At 44.6% G+C, this 16,655-nt stretch overlaps 1 pseudogene; it reads right to left on the bottom strand.

The window, feature by feature from the left end:
• LOC148481528 (vomeronasal type-2 receptor 1-like) overlaps nt 1-11,613 on the bottom strand; it is a 30,780-nt pseudogene extending 19,167 nt beyond the window's left edge.
• Nucleotides 11,614-16,655: the final 5,042 nt, after the last annotated feature.

Below are 16,655 nucleotides of genomic sequence, written 5' to 3'. Positions count from 1 at the left end.
CCTGCTGAAGGCACCTGCTGAAGCTCCCTTTCTATATAATGGGGCATTTGTGAGGTAATAGTTTAAAAACTGTAACGTTCTCAATTACCTGAACCCCAAAAGGCACTAACCTGGAACAAGAGCTACCTAATAAAACAAACCCGAAGTCTAAATTTGCCCCCTACCCTGAGTTAAGTCTTTCCAAAAATCCCCCATAGACTATAGCAGAAAATTGGCAGAAAAAGATGACAGTTGGAACTTTAGATTATTCCTAAATTCTCATTTTATTTACCATGAAGTTTGGCACCGAGTGACAGTTCTACCCGCCTTTGTAAAATTTCAGCTCAGTACCTCTAATAGCTTTTGAGGTATAGCCCCTTAAACACAATGACCCCCTCCTCAGGAATTCTCTATGGGAGAATTCTGTATTTTTCCACTTAGCCATTATATATATATATATATATATATATATATATATATATATATTCCATACACAAAAATCCTTATGGTTTCACATGTCCTATTAAGGCTGCTTAGACATGATCTGAAAGTTCACAAAACCTATTGAATTTCTGTAACACAAACTCCAAAAAGCAATGAAATTATGATCATTAAGGCAGACACCTTAATGGACGTGTTCCTTGCATAACACAGATATGGTATGCCATCACACCCTGTGGTTAACTGCAGATTCAGCACTCTCACAGAGTGTGATTGCAGTCACTCACAAAATGGTGGAACTGCTAATTCACATAATTCTGTGCTGAATGAATTTCAGAGCTTTTTAAAAATGTATTAACTATCATGGTTTTGATAAGCAAACCGGGCCAGCTGCAGGGGATAAGGGCAACAAAATTGTACATTAATGCAGGTGGAAGAGAGGACATCACACAGGAGGTGGTTAGGGAGGTGCAGAGTGCAAGATAGCTGCAGGGGCAGGCCACAGGCATGTGGGGTAGCAGCAGCAGTTGTGAAGAGCAGTGGCAGTGGTGCAGTGCAAAAGGGGCATCTGCAGGAGTGACAGAGGGCTCACTGGTAGTGTACATGCACCCGAGAGACTAAAATTAATTAAAGTCAAAGATGCATGAATGCAGCTATGAGATCCTTCTATGCATCAATGTTAAAAATTGAATGTGTAAAATAAAAAAGGGGCCAACCTCCCGCAACACACAACCAGCACCAGGCTTTTAACAGCCAGTCCTGGTTGTGTTTAAATACAGGGAAAATATCACTTAGGGGTCCCCTGTACTTAAGCACAACCAGCACAGGGCTAGCCATAACCAGCCCTGGTTGCCAAAATATGGGGGACAAATGATGTAGGGTTCCCCATATTAAGCACAACCAGCACTGGGCTCTTAGCCGGCCCAGTTTCTGAAAATACAGGGGGGAAAATTGCGTAGGGTCCCTCTGTATTTACCAGAACCAGCCCTGGACCCTTTCTAGCAGGGGGTGATGATACAGCCAGGGGAGCCCTTTCACTTGGCCTCCCAGCTGAAGCATCACCCTTGACCGCTAGTCAGCCCAGGACAGGGATCTCTGTGGAGCTGGGGATCCCCCAAATAAAGGGGTCCCCCTCTCCAGGGCACCTCATGCCAAGGTTTGGAGCCTAGTGCTGATTGTGCTGAATACAGGGGACCCATACATTATTTGTCCCCTGTATTTTGGCAACCAGGACTGGTTCTGAAAAGTCTGGTGTTGGTTGTACTTGATAAGGGGGACTCCTATGTCATTTGTCCCCTGCATTTAGCACAACCAGCTCTGGGTCTCCAAAACCCAGTGCTGGTTGTTTTTTTGGGGGTGGGGCCACAACAATTTTTTTAAACACAGAAGCAGGTATCATGGATCTGCCAGATCCAAGCCTGCATCTGTGTGCAGCTTTATCCCCCGGGTCCTAACACCTGCCCCACCTCTGATTGCACTGCTGCCCGCACTGCTGCCACTAAGGGCCACTACTGTCCCCCAGGTCCTGGCCATAGGTAATGCTTGCTACACCCCCGCGCCATTCCCATGGGTCCTGCTGCAGCTAATGCCAGCTTCCTTCCGCTGAGCTGACCACCACTAAAACACACAATTGATAAACATCTTTGTGCACCCAAATCAAGCCACAGTGAGCCCACCTGCTCCTACTGCTGCTGCACAACAAGTTGAAATTTCCTATCTACTCAATGGCGCATTCTTGAGGTAATAGTTTAAAAACTGTAACTTTCTAATTTATTTGACCCCCAAAAGCACATACCCTGGAACAATAGCTACCTAATAGAACAAACCCCAAGACTTAATTCACCCCCTACCCTGAGTTATACTTTCCCAAAAATCCTCCATAGAGAACAGCAGAAAAGTGGTCCTAATTGAGAATGTCAGAAAAAGGCTGATAGTTGGAAATTTAGATTACTCCCAAATCCACGTTTGTTTTGTTTATGCCCTGAAATTTGAAAAGCAGCACACTAAAACAGTTTTACCAGCCCCTACCAAATTTCAACTCAGTACCTCCTATAGCTTTTGAGGTGTAGTCCCTTAAACACCATGCCCCCCGCAGTGCAAAGGGGGCATCAGCGGGTGACAAAAGGCTCACCGGTACTGCGCATGCACCTGAGAAATTAAATTCAATAAGTCACAGATGCACGAACACAGCAGTGAGATCCATCTGTACATCTATGTTAAAAATTGAGTGTGTAAAATAAAAAAGGTGCCCAACACCCCCCAAAACACAATCAGCACCCGGGTTTTAATGGCCAGTACTTGTTGTGCTTAAATACAGGGGACAAATGACATAGGGGTCCCCTGTACTTTAGCACAACCAGCACTGGGCTCTGATCCGGACCTGGTTCTGGAAATACAGGGGGAAAAAATTAGTTGGGTCCCCCTGTATTTTTCAGAACCAGCATCTAACTTTTTCTAGTGGGGAGCTAATGCCACAGCCAGGGGAGCCCTTTCACCAGGCCCCCAAACTGAAGCATTAATCCTAACCACTAGCAGCCCAGGCTGGGGATCCCTGTGGAGCTGAGGACACCCCAAATAGAGGGATCCCCATCTCCAGGACACCCCAGGCCTAAACTGATAGCCTGGGGCTATCACCAACACCCCTGGGCTCTGGGTGCTGGGTTGATTGTGTGAGGTGACCCCCTGCCCCTGAAGCACAACCAGCCCTGGGATTTTAACAGCCAGTCCTGGTTGTGCATAAATATAGGGGACAAATGACATAGGGGTCTGAATATTTAAGCACAACTAGCACCAGGCTATTGAAAATCAGTCCTGGTTGCCAAAATATGGGGGACAAATGACTTAGGGGTCCCCCAAACTTTGCATAACCAGCACTGTGCTCTGATCCAGTCCTGGTTTTGGATATAAACAGGAAAAAATGAGTAGGGTCCCCCTGTTTAATCCAGAACCAGCACCGGATGTTTTCTAGCGGGGTGCTAATGCCACAGCCAGAGGAGCCCTTTCAATGGGCCCCCTAATCACAGCATTAACCCTGTCCACTAGTCAGCCCAGGCCAGGGAACTCTGGGAAGCTGGGGACCCCCCCAAAAAAGAAACCCCCTCTACATGGCACCCCAGGCTCAGACTGATAGCCTGGGGCTATCCCCGGCACCCCTGGGCAGTAGGTGCTGGGTTGATTGTGTAATGTGCAAAGCTTTTTAAAGATGATTTTCTTTTGCAGGTGAACTATAGGTCCCAGCAAGCTTCCCCCACATGCCCGTACTTGGAAAACCACAAGTACAAGCAAGCGGGGAATTTTAGACCAACTGATACCTGTAGTACACCTGTAAAAGAAATTTTAAAATAAACAGAAACCTTTTTTTTTAATTAAAATTTACTGTATCTCCACCTTCGCCTGGGGGCACCAGCCGTTGAGCTATTTTTCTTTGCTGCTGACACCCCAGGACTTCGGTGTCTTCGCCTGACAGGTGCCAACCCACCAGGGCTTCAGTGTTTTTGCCTGTTGGGTGCCAACCCACTAGGGCTTCAGCGTCTTCACTTGGTGTGCACCAACCCCCCAGGGCTTTGGCATCCTCACCTAGTGAGCGGCAGCCTTTGTCAGCTCATTTTCGTGGCTGCCGCCCACTAGGGCATTAGGCGTCTTCGCCTGGCAGGCGCTAGCCCACCAGTGTTTTGGCATCTGTGCCAGGTGGGTGCCAACCCATGAGGGCTTTGGCATCTTCACATAGTGGGTAGCAGCATGTCTAAGCTCTTTTTCATGGCTCCCACCCACTAGGACTTCTGGCATTTTTTGCCTGGCAGGCACCAACATGCCAGGGCTTCGTCATTTTCACCTGGTGGTCACAAACCCACCAGGGTTTTGGTGTATTTGCCTAGTGGGCAGCAGTCTGTGTCAGCTCTTTTGCATGGCCGCTGCCCACTAGGACTTCTCCCGTCTTCACCAGGCAGATGCCAACCTGCAAGGGCTTTGGCGTCTTCGCTTGGTGGGAGGAAGCACGGGTCAGCTCTTTTACATGGCCACTGCCCACTATGACTTATGGTGTTTTTGCCTGGCAGATGGCAACCTGCCAGGGCTTCTATCTTCCTTGCCTGGGAGGTGGATGCCACCTCCAAAGAGCTTCTGATGTCCTCTTCAGTAGTGCTGGGTCCCTCAACTTCCACCTCTGATGTCATAGGGAGATGGGATTGGTTCGCAGCATCCATTTTTGAAATTCCAAGATGGCTGATGTGAGCCAATCATGGATTGTGATGTCATCGGTGGCAGCACCCAGTGCCTTTGTGGGTGTCAGCAGCAGGCCTAAATCCATGAGGATCCAGTCCCTGCCAGCCTTTCCACTGAGTATGGCAGCGGCACCCATTTAAAAAATGGTGCCCACATCCATTTTTGAAATTCAGAGATGGCTGCCACAAGCCATGATTGGCTCGCGGCGGCCATCTTTTAATTTCAAAAATGACACTTTGGCACCATTTTTGAAATGGCCGCCTCTGCCATACTCGACAGAGTGGTGGGGCCCGCTACCGCCCAAAGCCCGCAGCGGATGCCTGCACAGATGCTGGATCCCACCACTGTCCTGCCACTGCCCGCACATCACCGCTGCCGACTTAGCCACACAGATGCTGCCACTGCCTGTTCCACCACTAATGCCCCCAAATGACAGCAATTTTGGTACACCCAAGTGAAGCCACAGTGAATACACTTGCTTGAAGCTCCTACTGAGGCTGCACAACAAGTTGAAAAGTCCTATCTATACAATGGTGGATTCTTAAGGTAATAGGTAATAGTTTAAAAACTTTAACTTTCTAATTTACCTGACCCACAAAAGCACATACCCTGTAACAATAGCTACCTAATAAAACAAACCCCAAGTCTTAATTCATCCCCTACCCTGAGTTATGCCTTCCCAAAAAACTCCTATAGACTATAGCAGAAAAGTGGTCCTAATTGAGAGTGTCAGAAAAATGTGACAGTTGGAGCTTCAGATTACTCCCAAATCCTAATTTTTTATGTTTATGCCCTGAAATTTGTCTTGCAGCACCATGCGACAGATCTACTTGCCCCTAACAAATTTCAACTTGGTACCTCCTATAGCTTTTGAGGTGTAGCTACTTAAACACCATGCCCCCACAGAGCAAAGGGGGCATCAGCGGGTGACATAAGGTGCATGCACCTGAGAAAATAAAATCAATAAGTCACAGATGCACGAACACAGCAGTGAGATCCATCTGTGCATCTATGGTAAAAATTGAGTGTGTAAAATAAAAAAAGGTGCCCCACACCCCCCAAAACACAACCAGCACTGGGCTTTTAACGACCAGTACTAGTTTTGCTTAAATACAGGGGACAAATGACATAGGGGTCCCCTGTACTTTAGTACAACCAGCACTGGGCTCTGATCCGGTCCTGGTTCTAGAAATACAGGGGAAAAAATTAGTTGGGTCCCCCTGTGTTCTTAATAACTAGCAACAGACTTTTCTAGTGGGGGGCTCATGCCACAGCCAGGGGAGCCCTTTCACTGGGTCCCCCAGCTGAAGCATTACTAAGCTCAGTCTGGGGATCCCTGTGGGGCTAAGGACCCCCCCAATAAAGTGATTCCCATCTCCAGGGCACCCCAGGCATAAACTGATTGTCTGGGGATATCCACAGCACCCCTTGGTTGTGGGTGCTGGGTTGATTGTGTGAAGTGACCCCCTGACCCTGAAGCACAACCAGCCCCAGGCTTTTAATGGGCAGTCCTGGTTGTGCATAAATACAGGGGACAAATGATGCAGGGGTCCCCCTATTTAAGTACAACCAGCTCTGGGCTATTGAGAACTAGGCCTGGATGCCAATATATATGGGGGACAATCGACTTAGGGGTCCCCCGTACTTTGCGCAACCAGCACTGGGCTCTGTTCCAGTCCTGGTTTTGGAAATACAGGAGGGAAAAATGAGTAGAGTCCCCCTGTATTAGCCAGTACCAGCACCTGACTTTTTCTAGCGAGTTGCTAATGCCACAGCCAGGGGAGCCCTTTCACCGGGCCCCCTAGCCGCATTATTAAACCTGTCCACTTGTCAGCCCTGGAAAGGGATTTCTGGGGAGCTGGATACCCCCCAAAAAATGGGTCCCCCTCTCCAGGGCACCCCAGGCTCAGACTGATAGCCTGGGCTATCCCCGGCAACCCTGGGCAGTGGGTGCTGGGTTGATTGTGTAATGTGCAAAGCATTTTAAAGACTATTTTCTTTTGCAGGTGAACTATAGGTTCAAGCAAGCTTCCTCCACATACTTGTACTTGGAAAACCACAAGTACAAGCAAGGGGAAATTTTAGGCCTACCTATAACTGTAGTACACCTGTAAAATAAATATTTTAAAATTAACAGACACCATTTTTTTATCTGCACCTGGGGGCGGCGACCTTTACGCTCATTTTCATGGCAGCTGCCACCCCAGGACTTCGGTGTCTTTGCCTGGCGGATGCCAACCCACAAGAGCTTCAGCATTTTTGCCTGGTGGGTGCCAACCCACTAGGACTTTGGCGTCTTCGCCTGTTGAGCGCCAACCATCCAGGGCTTCAGCATCTTCACCTAATGAGTGGAAACCTGTGTCAACTCTTTTTCATGGCTGCCACCCTCTAGGGCTTTGGGCATCTTCACCTAGTTGGCGCCAACCCGCCAGGGCTTCAGCATCTTCGCCTAGCTGATGCCAACCAGCCAGGGCTTCAGGATTTTTACCTGGTGGGTGCCAACTCGCCAGGGCTTCAGCATCTTCACCTAGTGGGCGGCAGCCTGTGTTAGCTATTTTTCATGGCTGCCACCCACTAGGACTTCCGGGGTCTTCCTCTGGCAGGTGAAAACCCACCAGGGTTTCAGTGTCTTTGCCACCAGGGCTTTGGCATCTACACATAGTGGGCAGCAGCATGTGTCAGGTCTTTTTCATGGCTGCCACCCACTAGGACTTCTGGCATTTTCGCCTGGTAGGCGCCAACATGCCAGGGCTTCATCATTTTCACCTGGTGGTCACCAACCCACACGGGCTTTGGTGTAATTGCCTAGTGGGGGGCAGCCTGCGTCAGCTCTTTTGCATGGCCACTGCCCACAAGGACTTCTCAAGTCTTCACCTGGTGGATGCCAACCCACCAGGGCTTTGGCATTTTTGCCTTGTGGGTGGAGGCCTGGGTCAACTTTTTTACATGGCCACCACCCACTAAGACTTATGGCATTTTCACCTGGCAGACACCAACCGACCAGGGCTTCTGGCGTCTTTGCCTTGGAGGTGGATGCCACCTCCCCAGGGCTTCTGGTGTCCTTTTCAGAAGTGCTGGGTGATTTAACTGCCACCTCCGATGACTTAGGGAGATGGGATTGGCTCGCGCCATCTATTTTTGAAATTCCAAGATGGCCGCTGCAAGCCAATCATGGATTGGTGGCGGCAACCAGTGCCTGTGCGAGTGTCAGCAGCGGGCCTAGATCCGAGAGGATCCAGTCCCTGCCAGCCATTCTGCTGAGTACGGCAGCTGCACCCTTTTCAAAAATGGTACACAGAGTTATTTTTGAAATTCAAAGATGGCCACCGCAAGCCGTGATTGGCTCGCGGTGGCCATCTTTGAATTTCAAAAATGACACTTTGGCACCATTCTTGATATGGGTGCCACTGCCATACAGAGTGGCCAGGCCCGCCGCCGCTCAAAGCACGCCACCAACACCTGCATAGATGCCGGATCCCACCACTGTCCTGCTGCCACCCACACATAACCGCCGCCACTGTAGCAACAGAGATGCTGCTACTGCCTGCTCCACCACTAACACCTGCAAATGACAGCCATTTTGGTAAACCCAAGTGAAGCCACAGTGAATACACCTGCTTGAAGCTCCTACTGAGACTGCACAACAAGTTGAAAAGTCCTATCTATACAATGGCGGATTCTTGAGGTAATAGTTTAATAACTATATCTTTCTAATTTACCTGACACCCAAAAATACATACCCTGGAACAATAGCTACCTAATAAAACAAACCCCAAGTCTTAATTCACCCCTACCCTGAGTTATACTTTACCAAAAATCCCCCATAGAGAACAGCAGAAAAGTTGTCCTAATTGAGAGTGTCAGTAAAAAGTTTCAGTTGGAGATTCAGATTACTCCCAAATCCTCATTTTTTATGTTTTTGCACTGAAATTTGGCATATAGCACCGATAAACAGTTCTACCTGACCATGCCAAATTTCAGCCTGGTACCTCCTATATCTTTTGAGTTGTAGCACCTTAAACACCATGACCCCCCCTCTAGAATTCTCTATGGAGAAATCTGTTTTTTTAGATGCAGACTTTTATTATTATTATCGCCAGTTATTTATATAGCGCACACATATTCCGCAGTGCTTTACAGAGAATATTTGGCCATTCACGTTAGTCCCTGTCCCAGTGGAGTTTACAATCTATATTCCCTACCACATGTACACACACATACACACACACACACACACACACACACACTAGGGGTCATTTTGTTGTGAGTCAATTAACATACCAGTATATTTTTGGAGTGTGGGAGGAAACCAGAGCACCCGGAGGAAACCCACCCAAGAACAGGGAGAAAATACAAACTCCACACAGTTAGGGCCGTAGTGGGTATCGAACCACGACCTCAGTGCTGTGAGGCAGTAATGCTAACTATTACACCGCCTGTGCTGCCCTAGCCTTAATATAAGGGCATGCCTGTGCCCTTATAATATATATATATTAAGGCTGAATCGAAAAATACGGAATTCTCCCTTAGAGAATAAGTCTAAAATTAATAAAAACTTGCATTTAGAAAATTCACCATGATAGGACATTAAGGACATTTGCATATAGGCTAGATTATAGATACAGATTAAATGTTGGCACTATTTACTGATGAATATTGTAATGAGCTATGATATATAAGAAAGCTACTAAGATAAGGATACTCAGTGCTTTGGGATTGAAGCCTTAGGCATTGGGGTGCTGTGTCGGGGGTGGCTGATATCAACACTGATGACTTGTAATCCCCAGCTGACATACAGTATTATATGAAGAAGAATAATTACCTTTTACTTGGTTTGGAAAGTTATTTAATCTCCTTAATAGCATCTTGTGTTTTAAATTTATTTGACATGTTAAAATAGTTAAATGGCATTTTCTGAAAATAAAAATCTGGAAAAGTAAAGCAAGATATCATGTCTGTGGCCCTGAATAATAACGCCGGGGTTATTGATGTTGTGATGTGTTGATTATGGAAAATATTTTTGAATATTGATTATTGAATGAATATAAATAGTGCAAAAAGCAAAGTGGACTGGGGTGTGTTATTATGTACTATAGAAAATAAACCAAAATGTGATACAAATATAGACCTGTGTTCAGATAGACAAACACAGAATATAAATTAAACATAAATCACAACCGTATAATAAAATGAGAATCTCTGCACAAAGAATACTATATATCACTGCGGTCTGGGTATGATATCCTGGTGGCTGAATGCCGGAAGTCCGATCATGAGAGATCCCGGCCGGGGCATGTAGGTACACTAACCCTACCCCTCTCACCTCTCCTAACCATAACCCTCTCTTGGTGGTGCCTTACCCTAACCTGGCTGGGGGGTGCTTAACTCCTACCCTCCCCCCCAGTGGGGTGGTGACTAACCCTAGCACCCCTCCCAACTGACCAACACTAACCCTCTCCGCAGGGTGCCTAACCATAAGCCCCCCCGGGGGTGCCTACACCTAACCCTCCCCACACAGCTAAGAGCTAAGACGGGCCAGCTTATCTTTTTTCAGGAAGCCATCTGTCGATATACTGGCATCAGGGTATAAATGGGCGTCAGGATTTTGACACCTTCTTTTAGTCCCAAATCGAGATTTATGGTAGATGCCAGGAGTTAGACAGATGGTTTCCCAGCTTTCAGTATTTCTGCTACATCCCGTCACCACTTGTATTAGAGAAACTAGATATGATATTAATGATAAACAATGTGTATAATATGTAACAATCCCAAACAGAAATGATAATGATCTTTGGACACAGCAGCGATGATAAAACATGTTATCTGAGGAGAAAGAACTCCCCCTGATGGCATCACAGGTGCAGTCCCATGGCTGATCTTTGTTGCCCCAGCTCTATTCATAGACAATAGATCCAACAAAATGTGAATTTAGGAGAATGATGTGAAATGGGTGGAATCACAGTGTACTGTAATCAGGGATATCAAAGATTGTGTCAACTGAATTCACAGATATGGAAACAAAGTTCATGAAAGCAAAGCTTGTAAATTTCACTACAATTTTGTTTATCTCTACTGCTTACATGTTACTGCTGGATTATTGTTCATATATTATATTTTCAGGATTTAATTTCATTTATTAATATAACTGCATTTTTCTAGTATAGTACTATAGTTATATTTTATATTTCATTGTACCTGACTGTGCAAAACAAGTGCAGTTCTCATGATTACTTGTAGTGACATTTCAGGATATTGACAGAGACCACATACCTGTGGGTACCGGTACAGACTCAGTAATTGGGCCATCGCCATTGTTCCCTACATGAATAATTAGGAGCCTCCTTCTTTTCTCCAGACAATATCTGCAGGACATAGCTTAAGGATTTCTTTGGATCCCCACAAGTGTTATATATGTTATAACCCAGAGTAACATTGGGGAGAAGGTCGGGGTCCTTGTTAATTTCATCAACAGCAAAGATAAATGCCAGGATGCTCCTGTACTCTTCAATGTTAATACTGAAAAATGTTGAGCATAAGTTGCATTTAGTAAACAATCATTAACTATAAATGTTCAGTTTTACTAATAATCTCTAAAAATGTAGCTCAATGTATCCGTGTACTCAGCATTTACCCAGGGAGATATTTGAAGTGTTACAGGTACAATAATATTAGTCATGTGCCAAGAAAGTAAGGAACTAGAACATATTAGAAATACTTAAAAATATTATAGTATTACTGACAGTGTACTGTGAATTCTATTTCCAATGATGTGTTACCCTGCACTGTCAGCTGGCTTCATCCTCCTGTCTGGCTATGGAGCTGATGTAATACTATCAGTGCACTTTTAATATACCCTCTGTGTGTGGGACTGCTACTAGTACCTAGAAGCCTCTCCTGTGCTTACATTAATGCCTCAGTGTTGCATGTCTTCTCATTCTGCTCTGCCTGTTGTTTCTTTTTGGCCTTTTCCATTTTTATTGCCCTGGGACTTGCAGATCTATAAGTTATTTGGCTGGATTCTTAGCCTCATTTCCTTCGTTTTCTTCGACAAAACTATCCACCCTTTTCTTTTTGTAACACCCCTCTCTACTACCTATCTACAGTTTTTTGCCTTGCCTTGGAATATTCATCATAGGCAAGAAGAGTTGATCCCAGTGGGGCTTAGAGTTAGACACAGTCTAGGTGAAGAGGGGGTTAGGGTTAGGCACCACCGGGGGGAGGTTAGGGTTAGGCAACCCCCCGGCAGGGTTAGGTTTAGGCACCCCAGGGGACTTAAGATTAGACACTTCCCCGGAATTTTAAGGGTTAGGCACCACAAAAGGAGGGTTAGTGTGAGGGGGGTGAGGTTAGGGTTAGCCTACTTACCTGCCTCATCAAGATTCTGCGACTTCAGGCTACCAGCGTCAGCATTTCACTTGGCAGCTATATAGCTGCCGGGATTTCATACCCAATTCGTTCAGATCTAGGTGTACCTTTCTTCATCAACATATGCAAATTTCAGAGAAAGGGTTGGTCAGGTAGAGACCTACATTTCCCCACAGGTAAATACTACTGCCCCATTGAAAATGCTACATTTGACTGCCTTTAAGTTGAAACATGGAAAAAGACGGATGACTCCATTGAAAAAAATGTCCTGATTTTAAGATCCATGGACATGGTGGTGAGTGCAAAGCCAGAGGAAGTCTTGTAATTATAGCGAGCAAAACTGTTTGGCCAGAAGGCTTTTACAGCCCTGTTTGTAATTGGACATGTCCATAGAGTACCACCTCAGTCTATTCCACTGGGGGCTCTGCTATGCATTTTTATAGCCAAGGTTCTTAATTTTAAAGATAAAGATGCCACCCTGAAATTGGCTCATCTGCAGGGCCTTCTGTAATATAATAATGATTAAATCTATCTGCTCCAAGATTTTGCAGAGGATAGAAGAGCCATATTCAATATGTAGGAGAAGTCAGCTCAGGGAACTCCATTTTCCTTATGCTGTGCTCTTTCCTGACTGCCTCCGGGTAGTGGCTGAGGGTTGTGCAGAGTTTTTTCGATTCCTCTTGTAAAGTGGAGGATTGTTTCATTTGTCTATTCTGGGCCATCTGCAACTTGATAAGTAACTAGGAGCAGAAGACATTGTATTTGTATTCTTGTGACTTGTCTGATTAGAGGCCATGCCTTTTGTATTAGAGAATAATGTACAGTAACTCACCATGTATTTGTTCTAAAGGCACATACTGAATGAATACCTAACAGTATCTCCAATACCCCACAATACATTAAAAACAGAAAGATTGCAATTCAGAAAGCTGGTAATTACAAAATAGCACTTCTCAAGTTTTTCACTGACCATTGGACAAAAATACACATAAGATAAGTTTCACTTTATCCTGTATCATAGCCGACTCTCCTTCTTGAAGTCAGGGGTTAATGTCCTCAATGGTTCTTCCCCATAAATGCAGCATGTTCAAAACCTTTATTGTTACATTTGGGGTAGAACCATTGAGTCGACTTTCATACAGAAAATAGTTCACTTTAACTTGTGTGTATTTGTGTCCAATGGTCAGAGACAGACTTGAGAAGCACCATTTTTGGAATTACCATATTTCTGTTTATTCTGTATAAAGAGACTTTACTGACTTTCTGTTAAACAAGTCTCTAATCTCTCTTAGTAGTTACACCCAGTATGAAACGTTCCAGGTAGTTCCCTGGTCTGTATGGCATGTGTAGAAAGTCATGAAGCCACAGTGGTTTCCTTATTGAATGAGGGAGGAGTAATTATTTAACCCTGTTGCCAGTAACTCTACCACTCACTATTCATTTCCATGTTCTTCCACCACAGATGTTGTTTCAGGAACGACACACTCCAAGTAACAAGCTTCTAATCTCCCTATGCAATTACAATTATACAGATAAAGTAGAGCATGGATTATCCCAACCTACAGACACTTGAATCTGATAAGAATCACAAAAACCATATAGTTTAATAAACACTCACAATGCTTAAAAGATATAGAAAAATAATTATATAATGGAAGATAAATAGATAATGTAATGCAAATAAGTGTATAAATAAACTGAATACAAATTCAGAAGATAATACACATGTACTTGCAACTGATTTCTGTGAGCAGGGAGGTGCGCATAGAGTTAAGGGGCACATCCACTAGGTGATATTAATGAGCGATTGAACAATAATGACATTGTTATCATTCAATCGTTCATTAACTGTGCACTATAATGTCGGAAACGACCAGCGATGGGCGCTCCAGCTGGTCATTTCTGACATCAATCATCACCTGAACATGCCGGTCAATCTGCCGATAATGACAGATTGGCCATGCTCAGGGATTAGGGTTGGTGCCTACACTGAAAGATATATGTAGCCACCTCCCCTAATCCCTGACCATAGTCAATCAGTGGTTATCGGCAGATTGACCGGCATGTTCAGGTGATGATTGATGTCAGAAACAAAAAGTTGGAGTGCGCATTGCTGGTCGTTTCTGACATTATAGTGCACGATTAATGAGCGACTGAATGATAACGATGTGTAGGTACTGCAAAGTTTAATGATTGATAACAATATCGTTATAGTTCAGTCCATCACTAGTCACCTAGTGGATGTGCTCCTTTACTGTGAGATCACCACTCAATCTGGTTAATGACAGTGTTTCAGAGTTCTTTATGCAATTATATGCCTACCATACAGATATGTACAGATATATCATACAGCCCCCTTATGCTTTTTCAGACAACCTGTGGCATTCCATCTGTTGTGGAACTATACATCCCAGCATGCCCCATCACAGTGTTATCTTTGCCTAACAGAAAACCTGTGACTGGGCATGCTGGGATGTGTAGTTACACCTGCTTCGGAGCATGCTTAAACTAGAGATGTGAGGATCCAGTTCACAGAGAACTGGCAACAACCAAATTTTGGGGTTCAAAGTCGAACCGAGTCTGAGCTCAGAATCACTTTGGGGTACAAAGTTGAACAGAGTCTTGGGTCAGAACTTGGATTTAAAAAACATAGATGGATTTAATGTAAACAGGTCAAAATTATGTCTTTTCAGCTGGGTTTTTTTTTAGTTTATATTTTGGAAGCAAAAACATAGCAAACAGATCTGCGACATATGAACATTAGAAGTTCAGCATAACAACAGCTTTTATGCATAATAATGAACAATACATTAGACATAAATACATAACAGCAAATTTCCAAAGATGTCGTTAGCATGACGTAAACAGTCATAAAATTCAAAACCTGACATAAAATATAAACACATGTATAATAAAGTTTAATCATAATAGTGGATAGCCAAGATCAATAAAAACAAGGGGAAGATGCCTGGCACTGACCACTAGTCATCATTATGGGAGGATCTCCCAAAAGAGTTTGGGTCTCATACCATTGAGTCAGGTACATACAGTGGTGGATCTGGGATTGTGTAGAAATTGGCAGAGTAGCTATACAGCTTTCCCACGTGCCAAAAAAGAAGAGGTTTTCATCTCTTTATCAAACATCATTTCCATCCACTCCATTTGAAATATAAAATTCAGCTACTCCTTATAAAATTGATAATTGATTGGAGTTGGGTGTATCCATTCCTGTAAAATGGCTTTTTTTTGCCACTGTACTTATTGCAAGTAATAACTTCCAACTACCCACAGTAAGTCTCTTTTCCCTTGGAGATATACAGAGGACAGCCCATTTAGAGGTGAAAGGCACATACAGTAGTTGACCAAATGAGTTTCAGCATCCCACCGTACCTGTCTCCAGAAACCTTGGACCACTGGACATTCCCAAAGGGAATGATAGAGATCTGTCTCCTCCCCGCACATCTAGGGCAAGTGTGTGAGTCAGATAGACCCATTCTGTATTACCTATGAGGGGACAGATAGGTCCTTTGATATACATTTAGGTAAAGCTTCTATGTACTGGTGGTCAGTAATGAGCATGATCTCAACAACCCACAAATTAAATCATTAATAGAGAAAGTGGGGAATATCTTAGGGAAAGTACACTGCAGTTCCACTTACAGTGTCACAATATTTTTTATGAATAATACACTGCAGTTCCTGTCACAATATTTTTTAGGAATATTACATTGCTATACCACTTACAGTGTCACAATATTTTTTAGGGATAATACACTAATACCACTTAGTTTCACAATATTGTTTATGAATATCACATTGCAGTTCCACTTACAGTGTCACAATATGTGTATGAATATTACACTGCGCTACCACTTTCAGTGTCAGAATATGTGTATGAATATTACACTGCGCTACCACTTACAGTGTCACAATATGGGGATGAATATTACACTGTGGTCTGATTGCCAGAGTCACAGTAAAAAAAAAAACATATAGTACACTAGGGTACAGCACAAAAAATATAATTACATTATTATCATCATTATGATTACATCTTTTATTTTTTTTACACTGGGCACCCTTGGATGGACAGAGCACCCCTAGACCTACAGAGCACCCAAGAGGGATACAGTAGCCCCTTTGATAGATGGATAGAGCACTTCTGAAGGACACATCAGCCCTTTGATGGGCGGGCAGATCACCCCTACACCAACAGAGCACCCCTGAAGAACACAGCAGCCCCTTTGATGGACAGAAAGAGCACCCCTAGACCAACCGAGCACCCTTGAAGGACACAGCAGCAACTTTGGTGGATGGACAGACAGAGCACCCCTAGACCAACAGAGCACCCCTGGAGGACACAGCAGCTCCTTTGTTGGATGGATAGAGTACCCCTGGGGGACACAGCAGTCCTTTATGGACTGACAGAGCATGGACAGAGCACCCCTCGAGGACACACACATCTGTTCAGTACACTCTCCACAGTTGGAGAGAAAATGGCTCCAATGACTGGGAACCTTTAAAGATTCCAAAACCTGCTATAATCTGACAGCAGGTGGATGATGTTTTGCCTCATTTTGGGATCCGAGTCAAGTGGGAAAATCCGAGCCAGACTTGGATCCCAAACTAGATTGTGAAGTTCGGGCGGG

The sequence above is a fragment of the Taudactylus pleione genome, unplaced genomic scaffold, assembly GCF_031769625.1.
Source record: "Taudactylus pleione unplaced genomic scaffold, aTauple2 ptg000575l, whole genome shotgun sequence".
Lineage (NCBI taxonomy): Eukaryota > Metazoa > Chordata > Amphibia > Anura > Myobatrachidae > Taudactylus > Taudactylus pleione.
This window is presented reverse-complemented; position numbering and strand designations above follow the sequence as displayed.